This window comes from Acipenser ruthenus, chromosome 27, assembly GCF_902713425.1.
Source record: "Acipenser ruthenus chromosome 27, fAciRut3.2 maternal haplotype, whole genome shotgun sequence".
Taxonomy (NCBI): Eukaryota; Metazoa; Chordata; class Actinopteri; order Acipenseriformes; family Acipenseridae; genus Acipenser; species Acipenser ruthenus.
Genome location: NC_081215.1, coordinates 6,624,054 through 6,637,003, shown reverse-complemented (window position 1 = coordinate 6,637,003; position 12,950 = coordinate 6,624,054). Strand labels below are relative to the sequence as shown.

At 39.9% G+C, this 12,950-nt stretch overlaps 1 protein-coding gene across 6 annotated transcripts in view; it reads right to left on the bottom strand.

Moving 5' to 3' along the window:
* LOC117432073 (rap1 GTPase-activating protein 1-like) overlaps positions 1-12,950 on the bottom strand; it is a 165,966-nt gene that overhangs the window by 110,832 nt on the left and 42,184 nt on the right. The gene's annotated exons all lie outside the window — the stretch shown is intronic.

Below are 12,950 nucleotides of genomic sequence, written 5' to 3'. Positions count from 1 at the left end.
GTGAGTAGCTGTTTAAATGCTAGGGCAGTGGTTCTCAAACAGATTTTTTTGGTGGCCTCAAAGTGTGTCCACAAACACTTACTGGTGTCCGCACTGCACATTTTTCCTAAATACTAAGTTTATCATATGAAAAATAAAGAAAATATAGACATCTGCACTTCTAAATGTTTTATTTATTCCTATAATAAAACTAAAGCTTTTCTCATTAAAAAATACAGCAGCCCCTCTAAACTCTGTCCTGGATCTTAATTCCCAGGCCCTTCTAATAAAAATCTGGAGACAAAAATCAGGTGTTTTGGTAGATTTTTTTATTTATTTATTTTTTTTAATTATTACTCTGACAACAGGTCAAACTTCATCAATCATATAAATGTATATAAATTGATATACTAAGCTAAAGTACAAAAACTACTTTCACTTTCCTGTTCCAATGACATGCTGCATAATTCCCAGCTAAATCTCACAAAAGTGTGATGATTTGCAATGTTTTTATAGTATACAATTCTATGAAAAACTAATATTCCACAATAATAGGTTGTGAAGGCTTTCTTTGCCCCACTGAATTAACTATAACATTTAAAAATAATTATTGTGTGTATTTCAGGCAGAAACAGTATCTCTGTCATTGCAGTTTCTGCACAAAGTGGCAAAAGACACCTTTTCATAAAGTAATAGCATTGCTGAGGTTTGCGTATGCATCTGTACACTCTTCAAAAAATAAATGTGGAAAAGGGGGTGTCGACAAAGAAAAAAAAACTCACCGTTTTGGTTTTTGTTTATCACTCTCCTCATAACAGAAAATAGGATCACAACAAAACAAAACGTTGATCACTACACGTAACATTTAATTTGCAAGTTGGGCCAGTTTTTGTAAATCGTGAAGCATTTTCGAGTGACGTAACTACATCTGTATCCCCCCAAGTCTGACATGCTTTTTTGTGTGTGTGTGTGTCTTCCAGTCAAATCTAATGCCGAAGTCTATAAACTGAGGCCTACAGGACATGCAAAATGAAACTAATTAAGACGTCATTCAAGTCAAATTAGTTTCCCTGTCACTTTTCATTTATAGCACCAAAAAAAAGGTCATTAAAACTGTGAGCAATGACTGAAAGAGGTGTAGTGGGAACTAGTGTTCTAATTCAAGTATATAAAGTGTACAGTAAAGTAAGACATTGCCAGTATTTAATAATAGTCTGTTAACAGCAATATTCCCACAAACAGCCAACGTGTCATTCACAAGGAAGTCTTGTTACAACAGCAGGAAACACAGTGTTATAAAAATGAACTGCGCTTGAGCAGAGACATCGTTATAACAGAGCATGGAATAAATAAGGGTAATGAATTAACAGGGCTGAATTCAAAATGAATTACTTCATTATTATTATTTGTTTATTTAGCAGACGCCTTTATCCAAGACGACTTACAGAGACTAGGGTGTGTGAACTCTGCATCAGCTGCAGAGTCACTTACAATTACGTCTCACCCGAAAGACGGAGCACAAGGAGGTTAAGTGACTTGCTCAGGGTCACACAATGAGTCAGTGGCTGAGGTGGGATTTGAACCAGGGACCTTCTGGTTACAAGTCATTTTCTTTAACCACTGAACCACACAGCCTCCTTCATAACTCAGAGGCAGTGCATACAATATTTAGGTGTTATTCCTATGGTATTCAGTCAAAATTAATGAATTTGCAGGCACTATTTTAATGCGTTATCAATATTTTTTATATTCAGACATCCTGGGTTATCAAAAAGCTGGCGAAATAAACCCATTTCACAGATTATTCTGAAGGCAATCTCAGCATCTCCTGACAAGAATAAAATCAGATTTGAATGATCAAAACAGGCAAATAAACTGTAAACCTGACCTCTTTTTGTGAGAATAATCTCTTCCCCACGTTCAGGCTATATTTCACGTCCTCTCTGATTAATGTCCCAGTACGTGTGTTTTGTATAATTCTCTCATGCAGTTTCTGTTTAGTAACTAATGGCTTTCAACATTGGGGGCTACTTCCGAAAAAAACCTGAAAATTCTGGTGTCTCAAGATTTAAAAAATGGCCACTAGGGGTGTGTGACTATATTTTCTGTCCCCTCTGCAACCTGTAAGTGCGCTCCTCCTGCTCTCAGTGTGCACTGATTTCACCTGGCTGGGCTCAGCTCTGCTGAAGACATGATGCTGCCACAGCAGGGGTCCTCCTGCCCCTCATTAGCAGCATTGGGGCAGCGCTAACTGGGCGTGAAGTTAGACAGGGCTCGGGGCGTTCACGCTCTTTTTCAAGACCCCTGACAATGAGAAGAAAATGTGTGACTCTCCATTTGTCAGGAGTGTTAAACACTCATCAGGCAGACGTGTGGGGTGAAGCGCAGGGGGATCGGTAGGCAGGGCCCTGTGGGCTTGAAGGTTACAGTGTAACAGATTATTCACACTTGGGAGGATAAGGAACCTTGATCTCTAGTATCACAGTGCTGGAGCTCGCGATGCTGGTTTTTAGAAGGATCTCCTGAGAGGAAGCGTTTACTGTGCAATTTACACTACATTTTGCAAGGTGACATTTAGAATCAATTCTAATACATTACTTTCTACAGCATTTTGTCTAGCTTTGAAGGCTGTGAAAGGGTAAACGATAGTATTTTACTAAGCGGTTATCCAAGAACCTTTAATGAAGATCTTACAATTTCACAAACTGCTAAAACAAAATTTCATTAGAGACTCAGACACGGTGATGTGGGTTTTCACATTCTAGGTTTACAAAATGTATCAATTAGCGTGTCTAAAGCTGTTTACCTCTCAGCTTTTTATTGTGGAGTTTTCTAGAACTTGGTTTTCTAGGCTTGTGTTTTATAACAGTAGTCTTGTGTTCCATATGGACAGCGGTTTTTTTGAGGTGACAAAAAAGGTGACAAAAAAGCACTTTAGATGAAGAAAATTGGTGTTTTGTTTTTAGATAACCTGCTGTTTAGACCAGTTGTACAGACCACTCTGTGTTCATAATCCTTTCTTCACCAAACTAAGCAACATACAATAAAACAGCCTACCCCATCTTTATTACCGAATTAAAAACAAACGTATAGCCTTTCTCTGCTGCCTGGCTACCATATTAACCCTATTATAAGTGACGTTCCGAAGGTGTTAATAAATATATGTTCCTGTTTATCAAGGTGTACCAGCTTTGTCTGTTTTTTAGTTCAATGTAATGACTATATGTTTTTAAGTGTGCGATGACTTCCTCTAATCAAATCGAGAGTAATTCATCTAAACTGCAGGACATGCTTTCTCTTGCACTGTTTGTATGACAGAACAACTTGCTTCTCTCGCAGGCCTGACACTGTGTGAGAAATACACTCTCAACTTGATTATGAAGCCACGAACACTTAGAAACATACATTACAGGTTCCCAGCCTACAGGTCCAACAGAAGTCAGTACGGAAACACCTTCAATTCTAATAGTAAACTGCACCTTCTATTCCCTATTCCCACATACCCAAACCATGCTACTCTGTACACCTAACACAGTGGTGGTGTGTGGAATGGGACCAGGTGGTGATTGATTGAATGATTAATTGTCAATCAGCCCCTGGCAGCGCTGGGATAGCGCCCCTACCCAGCACAGGTCCAATTTTGCATTCATTCAAACCAAGCAGCGTTTTAATACGAAGAAAAAAAAAGTTATTCGATGCTAGATCTCTCAACGCTTGTTGTGGAAAGATATACAAATTTAAAAGTTTGTATTACAAAAAAACGTTTACAGATTTTTTTCTGAAAACAAAACTTTGAGCGTCAGTTTTGTTATTGTCATCTATGGTGCTTGTACAGTACAATAAAGCTATACGACCCCAAGGTTAAAACCACAACGAGCTCTGCAAGGGAGACAATGACTGCGCTGGGACTGCTGTTAAAATCCACACCTTATGGTTTTTATAAACACTCCATTAAATGCCACATACAGAGCCTTGGACACTGAGCTCATTCATTCCGGTTTATTGGAAAAAATGTTGCAGAAAACTGGGCAGATGGAGTGAGAAGAAAAGCGGTCTTGTTGTGGCAGTTCTGTCTAGCACCCACCCCCCACCCTCGCACAGTCCAGGACTGTGCAGCCCTGTGCAGGATCAAGCAGGGGTTTGTTCCCAGGACCACACTCTGGTCATTCATACCATCGACGCCAGTGCCGATCTTTACAGCTGCGCTGCACGAACAAGTTTTTATGAAGAAGAGTGGATTACTGTTGGGCATGCTTTTGAAATGAGGAATCTCAGATGGAGCCAACATAGCTCTGACACAAGTTTCAATAGCTAGGACTGCCGGGGGATATTCCTGTTATTGTCTCTTTGCTGGACAGGAGTGCTTTCCAGTTAGAACTGCACTGAATAGTGCTGTGCGCTGTTTATTTCCTAGGAATAGAAGGGAGGGTTAGGGTTAGGGTTCGGGGTTACCAACTCAAGATCGATTCTAGCACAGATCAATTTTCCAACCAAAATTAGTTAATGGATTGGCTATGGGTCAATTAAAAAGTTGAATGTAACAATAATAATTCAGAATCGAACTTTATCCCCAAATCAGTAATAAATAAATAATAATAATAACCCTCTCCACAAGTAGAAACTTTTTATTTATTTATTTTTTAATCAAACGTAACGCATCAGGATAAATGGCATTTTTACAGTTAGTAAAAAAAAAATGTAAAAGTAGTCAAGGAGAAAACAAAGTCTGGGTAAACAAAAAGAGCAGTGTCCCCACGTGGCTCAGCTGGTGTGCAGGGTGAGTCACACAGCGCAGGTTCACGTCCTGGCTGTGCGAGGTGGACGGTCTTCTCTGGGGATTCCAAACGCAGCGTCGCATTGGCTCTGGCGCTCCCGTGGATTAGGAAGACAAAACTGGCAGGGACTGCTCCTCCTAATCGTGCTACAGCGAACCCTGCTGGCCAGGCGCCCAGTGAGCTCAGACAGGACACCTGTGGGGCTGACCTTTGTCTTCCAGAGTTCCTGGGCTTGGTCGTGGACTTGGAGGACACCCACTGAACCTCCAGTTCTCCTGAGCTATGTGGGGAATTTCTGCGGTGAGGGGAAACATATTTTGGACATTCCAAATAGGGGAGAAAATCGAGGGTAAAATAATTGGGCACACAGACACAAATTACACAAAATTATAAAAAAAAAAAGTGCAGGAGCAAAACATTAAGGGAATGAAGTCTCATCCGAAGTACGGAGCACAAGGAAGTGACTTGCTCAGGGTCACACAGTGAGTCAGTGGCTGCTTTAGCCACTGGACCACCAATATGCCTGTGACCATAAGGACAGCAAAGGAAAGAAGGTACAGTTGGAGTGTGCAAGTACTGTCAAGTTACTATACATATTGTGACAGAAAAAACCCCGAAAGTAACCGAAAACAATAATTTCATGCAGAATATAGAAAGCGAAAGCCCTGAAAAAAACGATTTACATATGACTCGAAAAAAGCTAAAAATAAGCACCAAAAAAATGAAATGAATGAAAACCGAAAAACAGAAGCCCTAATTATATCCCCCCTCCTTGTCTCTCTCCCCAACTGGGATTTGGATGAATGTATTTCTCAGTTGAAAGAAACTTGCTTGCCTGGATGTCTCATCAATCAATCGGAATTGATCTAGATGCCTTGTGAGAGGCTTAGGAATCCAAACACAGCTAAACACTGTCTGGGAGTGCTAAGATACTTCAATAAAAACTGCACTTCAGCTTTAAAAATGGATAGGAGCTTGTTTATTTGGGATGGCATGAAATGGCTTCAACAACATTACAAATCTTTATGCTGGCTACTAATCTATATAAACACACTGCCTTGTCACTTCGAAAAGCTTACCATGGTAAAAGCATTGTAAAGCACAGGTAAACACTGTACAGCCTAGACAGGTAAACTATGAGAAATGTAAACTATGAGAAATGCTTAGATTTACCCTGGGAAAAGCATAAGAAGACTGCAAATTACTCAACCATGGTACACTTTTCTAAGGGGTGGGCAGCTACACCCTCAGCATGGTTCACAGTATTTTCTCTACTGCAGATCAAATGAAGATGTTTCTAGTTGGTTCCCCACAAGGGCTTTTGCATCCTCAGTGAGACACTTAAGATAAGAGAACAATAAGATGATTAGCAGTCTCACCTTTAACACTTGTGTGAGCTTCCCTGTAATAAAACAAAGTATATTACACTGAATCTTGTTAGCAGTAATGAACTCAAATTGCCCATCACAATGCAATTGTCAGCAGGGAAGCTCACACAGGTGCAGAAAGGTGATACTAATAATCTAATTGGTATCGATCTCTTACACTTAGTCTCACATTGATGCATTGATGACACAAGTCCTTGTGGGGAGCTGACTGGAAGCGTCTTAGAATGATCTTTACTGAAGAACATATTGCGCTGACCTGTGCCAAGCTCATGGAAAACTGTGTCCTTACAACTTCCTGTTTACTTCCTGTGTGGTTGCCTAAACTGATCAAACCCGCCCAAGACTTCCTGTGTTGTTTGTGATTCCATTTTCTGTGAAGTGGGAAAGGGTTTTAAGGGAGAAAGATTTCTAGTTGAATATAAAGAAAAATCATTATGTAAGTACCGTAGACTTGCGCTTATTGGAACATTGGTAGTCCTAACTAACCTATATCTGAGCCATGCTTTCTGATAGCAGCTGTATAAACTACTATACGTTGTGTCTACAACATTTACAGCAGTAGGTATTTTTTTTTTTTTTTTTAAGATTTTGGATACAAGTATCAAAAACATAAAAAACAAGGCTAGTATGTTACATGTTATAATAAATATGCTAAAGAATGTCCTAACCAAGTTGCATCACATTCAGATACAAGGTTCTATAGATACTGTATACTTTACTGTATGTAAAAGTGTAAGTCTGACATGCTGTATATAACTACATACGGATGGGTGCCTCCGCTGTATACAGTATATCACCCAGAATATGAACAGGCTCCGGTACCAAGTAGTTTTGGGTTAGAGGCTATTGTATTAAAACAAAAATAGGCTGGGTGGTGCAGAAGGGTAATTCACTAGCTTTTCATGCCCATAGCTGCAGTTCCTAGGTTCACATCCAGCTCAGGTCAAAAGTGAAATTGGTTTAGTGGTGTTTACTTAGCCCGGTGGGGGAAGTCAGCATCTCAAAGCCAGCACACAATTCAGCAGGCTTGTCAGTCTGCTTGAGAGAGGCACAGGACTGAATAGGTGTGCAGGTCAGGACTGAGCGCCGTGCTCTCACTTGTAGACCTGTGAGGGAAACTTCTCAGCCTAGCCAGTGACTCACCTTTTATGAGCACTAACTAAGCTAAATAAAAGGAGCCAGTGCCACTTTAAAAAGCTTATTTATCTGTGTTTTTCTGTGGCGAGTGACAGAAGGCTGAAGTAGCACGGCATTCATGTTCTGGAAACACTAACCTACCACAAAAGAATAGTTGTGAATGACAGGAAACCGCTACATGCCAAACAGGAAGTGCTTTAAGTAGCAGGTTGGTTTGTTTTAATTAAGAAGCACTTCAGTCATTTGACATGGAAGGGCATTGAGAAAAGTGCCTTCTTTATTCACAACACAGACTTTAAGGTGAACCGAACACCTTTGTTGAATGAATGCTTTCAGAGCGTGAACTGCGTAGGCCACTGCTGCATGAATGGAAACCGTTTTTGTTCACAGTTTAAGATATGCTTTAACTGTGTCCAGCCTTCAGCAATGCAATAACTGTAGTGTGCTCTGAATTGCTCTTCAGTTTTAGTTGCCTGACACAGATCCATTTAACTTAGGCTACAGCGAGCATCATCTGGTGAGCTGCCACATTGACTCATGCTTCATGTTGTTTATCTGGCAATACTCTGCTGTGCACTTGATGGTGCTGGCGCTTACAAATATAAAGAAACCTACATTACATACTGTATGTCAGCAGCAGACAACTAGAACAGAAGGGCCTTAACACTGACTTATCAAATAATAGATTATTTGAGTAATTGCCATAACAAACAATTGCAATGATTGTAAATATCATAAAACAGTAAAATAAAAATATATATGAAAAGGTTTTGTGTCATTTAGCACTGAGACTGCCATTGGATTACTAATCAAACAGGTTCAGTGTTATACTGGAAAATAAATCAAATGTAGATACACATAATATATTAGATTTGTTTACTGGTGTTTGAGTTACCAAGAAAAAAAGAATGAAGTCAAGAAATTGACTGCCATTTCTACATTCAGCCACATGGGGGCGCTGTTTTGCAACATTCAGATAACCCCTGCATCATTGTAGTCCATCATGAGCAAAAGCCAACATTGATGTGTATTCATTGGTTTTCTTTCACTTATTATTGCATTGACTCTTTATAAGATGCTGCCTCTTTTTTAAGGTGTTCTGGAGAATGTGACTGAGGCACGATTACAAAACCAAGACAGAAAGGCAAATCCGAGAGCTTTTCTTACAACTTATTAATTAGCTATGCACGTTAAAATCTAAAGCTCAGTTTAACCATGTATTAATGCGTGACACCTCCCTAGATTATTACACTCTGAATACACTCTGCTAAAGAATGTCCCTACCAAGTTTAACCCCAATCGGATAACAGGTTCTCTAGATGCTGTTTTGAAAAGAGCCTTGAAACAGAGTTTAAAGTTCTAAGCGTAAAACGTTGTCAGGATGTTAACAATGAAAAGAACAATTACAGGTACGTTATTTAAACAGTTGTAGCAACATGTGGGGATATGTGACACTACATTATTCGGAACCCTGCTACTTACTCTTTAATGTCACGGCTCCACCTAGTAGGGTCTTCGAATGGCTAACCAGGTGTACAAGGCCATGCAGTCAGGGGAGCACAGGTTGGTGTCTTGGCTGTGAAAAGTTGCAGTGGATTCCACAGGGAGCATCACATTGGCTATTGTACTCCTGTGGGCCCTGTTGTCTCTGCACAGCACGACAGTGGCCCCTGCTGGCCAGACACCCAGTGAGCTCAAGCAAACCTGCAGTGCTGGCCTTTGTCCTCCAGGGGCTGATAGCTTGCTGACATTCACTGTCGAGCTTCTGGGTGTAACAAGGCTTTGTTGTGGGAGGTCAGAGGATGCCTACTTCAATTCTCCTGAGCTGTTGGGGGTAATTCCGCTGGTGAGGGAACATGCAAATCGGGCATTCTAGTTTGTGGAAAAAACAGGGGTCAAATAATAGGGCTGATAGTAATAATAATAATAATAATAATAATAATACATTTTATTTGTATAGCGTTTTTCATTTAAAAATCACAAAGCACTTCACAAAGCAGTATATAAATTTCAATAGACAAACAATAAGAAGAACCAATCATTTACAGAAAGCCAATTGAAAGAAGTACGTTTTAAGATTAGATTTAAAAACATAAACTGAGTCACAATTTTTCAAATAGTGTTGATGCATGGTATTGTGGTATTCATTATGGTATTCAGACCCCAAATGTCCTTTTATCGGATATAAGGAGCTGCTCTGTGAAAAACAAAAAAAAAACCTTTGCTGGAGTAAACCAGCCAGTCAGAGACACTGAAAGCATCCAGCCTCTGTGAATCCACCACGAGAACCCATTAGTCTTTTTTTATTAATGACTTTTAAACGCTGTTTAAATGAATGAAGCCTTTAATCTAACAGCCGGAGCTCCATTACCGAGCCTGCGTAGGTCTGCCCAGTACATTAATCCTGCAGAGTCTGACTTGGAAAGAACAGTGTGGGTTTGCTAAGATAGGGACAGGTCTGTGATGAGGTTTGCATTAATAGCTTTTTCAGAGGCTACCACAGAAAAAATGAGTTAGGAAAAGTTTGACTGAACTACTTTTAAAAGTGCACTCGATTAATCAGCTTTCTTTGGAAAGTAAATCATTTTGGTATCCTCTAAAATGAATGCAAAGTCTATTTAATAGCATCCATTTTCTGCATGAATATCTTTTAGGTTTTCTCTGTCATCATCATCAGTAATACTGGCAAGACGAGATGAGACGAGGGGGGTTGTGTCATCATAAATCTTTCCTGTCGTGCAATTCCATTCGTTATGTGGGTCTAAAATGTGCAGTTTTGAAAGAAGGATGTTATAGTAAACATGCATTTTTATTTTAAAACAGGATCTATGGTTCTACACTATGAAAGAAATATCTGTTTGCGAACCAGACTCTCAGATAATGTCGTTTCACCTGGATGGTGAAATTGTCCCCACCCTTTCAACAGCTTCTTTCCTGCCATTAACCAACCTGTACATGCTTTAAGCCAGTAGCAGGCTTTTACCTGGAAGACATGGCTGAGGTGAAATGACCTAGAAAGAGTAAAAGAGAGAAAGGAAAGGAAACTTTCTTTAACCAAATCTAATAGGACATCGTGTTAGAACATGTGTTTATTTCAAAACGACATGTTTGAGACCCAAGTAGCTAATGGAAATGCAAAACAGTGAAGCATTTTGAAACTATTTTACAATCACTTTGATGGTAAGTTAATATATGGTCAACTAGTCATAAAGTAATACAAAAATAATGATAAAAAAGATCAGCACCAGGTCTGGCTTTTCAGGGCTACCTGATCAACTCAAAACTGATCATCCCATTGAAACACGGGACACTTTGTTTAAAGGCATTTCTATTCTTGTATACCTTTAAAAGGTGATGTAAACCAACATTGGCTACAACCAGACACAGCTCTGCAAGAGAGTGCACCACAATCCTGACCTGAACCACTCCTGACCTTCACACCACAATTATTTTGAATGATGAACTTATTTGTCTTGGTTGCAGGAAGACTAACTTTTCACTGGTGGTCTGAGTCAGATTTGAGAGATGAAAAGTGGGTTGATTGGCTAATTAACAGTTAAACAAAAGTAGCCCTTACAAAAAAAAGACTGGTAAATGCAACATTGAAAGAAAATTCAGCACCATGGACAGCACTGTTCTATGAAGCAGCTCTCTTGTCAAAACTGATTCATTAATGTATTCTGACTGTCTGTGGTTTAAGGCACAATATGCCTTTTCTCAACTAATTAATGTGCAATCACTCCCTGTTGTCTTCACACTAGGGAGCTAGTTCAAAACCTGCAACAAAGTAAAAAAACAAACACATTGCTTAAGAGCTGACTGCTGTATTTCACAGTGCTAATTCCATTCAATTCAATTTGATCCACACACCAATACAAACAATGGAAACCAAGTAGCAATGGTGCGATCAGCGACCAAATTCCTAATTGAATACCGGACAGGTAATACATCGACAATAATCACTGCATTGAGAACATTACTAAACAATGTGTAGACTACAAATACAACTGCAATACAAATACAACAGGAGGCTGTGTGGTCCAGTGGTTAAAGAAAAGGGCTTGTAACCAGGAGGTCCCTGGTTCAAAGCCCACCTCAGCCACTCACTCATTGTGTGAGCCTGAGCAAGTCACTTAACCTCCTTGTGCCCCGTCTTTCGGGTGAGACATAGTTGTAAGTGACTCTGCAGTGACATAGTTCACACATCCTAGTCTCTGTACATCGCCTTGGATAAAGGCGTCTGCTAAATAAACAAATAATAATAACTGGAATCATGTATATGTGTGTTATTAGTACTAGTAATATAATATGTGCCTTGAGAAAGAACACTATTATTCCAAAGCAAGAAGCAAAAAAGAAATGTAAACTATCACAAATGCCTTCAAATACAGTACAACCGATAACATGCATGTGTTGGTAATGTGATGTATATGAGTGGCGTAGGGCACCAGGGCAATTATTTCGGTCAATGACTGCTTCACTGAGGTCCACAAAATAAAAGCCATGGCGATCGTTGCTGCCTCTCTATTAAGTAGTGTGGAGCTGAGGTTTTTGTAGGAACGAGAGTGTGATAGCATTAGGTACAGGGGTTTGTGATCTATTGCCCCAGTAGTGAACTTCATTGCGTTCTCACTACAGTATTATAGCATATTGTCATAGCAGTGTGATTATAATCAAAAGCAACACTATGCAGGCCTGGATTCAAGTAAAAAGATTCATTCATAACTATTCAATATCTGAGTAGTGCCGAATTAAAAGAAACAACAATTCAACGACAAACGTTTCCACTACAAGTCTTTGACATTGAAAATGACTTTCTCAAAAAGTTTGAGTTTCTTAATGTATTATTGCCAGGGTAGAGCTGCTGCTAAAGTAAGATCCAAGATTCTCAAACTTGCATGCATCAGAACCACCAATCTCACGCTTGGCTTGCAGCTAATTCTGTTAAAGCTGCCAGCTCTCGCAGCACTCTGAACCAAAGTAAGCAATGAATCTGAAACTGAATGCAAATCTTCCTTTAAGACAGATAAGGAGCTGCTTCTCTCGCAGTGTAATTACCATTCTTGAGAGATCTGTACAGCCTGTGCTCTCGTTTGCATCTGAAACACAGAGCCGTGTTTCTGCATTGCCACGGCTGGGTGATGACACTTCAGCAGAGCTAACAGAAAGGGCAAGATTATTTTTATACATCCCAGAGCGAAGTGATTACAAAGTCTGTCTGCAAGAGTGCCCAAGAATACAAACTGTCCATTAAATCTGAACACCGGAGGTCTGGGGAAAGATAGGCGAGGGGGCAATTAGGCTCTTTCTTGTGTCACAAAGCTATTAGAAAGGAAATGTCAGTGAACAAAACAGACAAGTGGATCCCAAAGTTCTTTCCTGGAACACTTGCAGGGCCAGACAGTGCTGGAGGGGCTCATTTTTATGGATTGTATATGGACGTGGGGGGACGTGGGGGTGGTAGACTTGAGTGCCTTCTTATTTATTATGGAGAAAGTTGTCATATAAGTGTCCAATTTAAAGGAGGCTAGAGGCAGGTGTAAAACCTTAAATTGCAGAATGTTTTTTTTGGCAGAATTGAGTTGTCAGTACCTTTTACTATTGGGAGAAACACTGGAAGAAATATCCAAAAACCTGAAGCACACGGGTGATCTCTGACACTGTGTGGTAA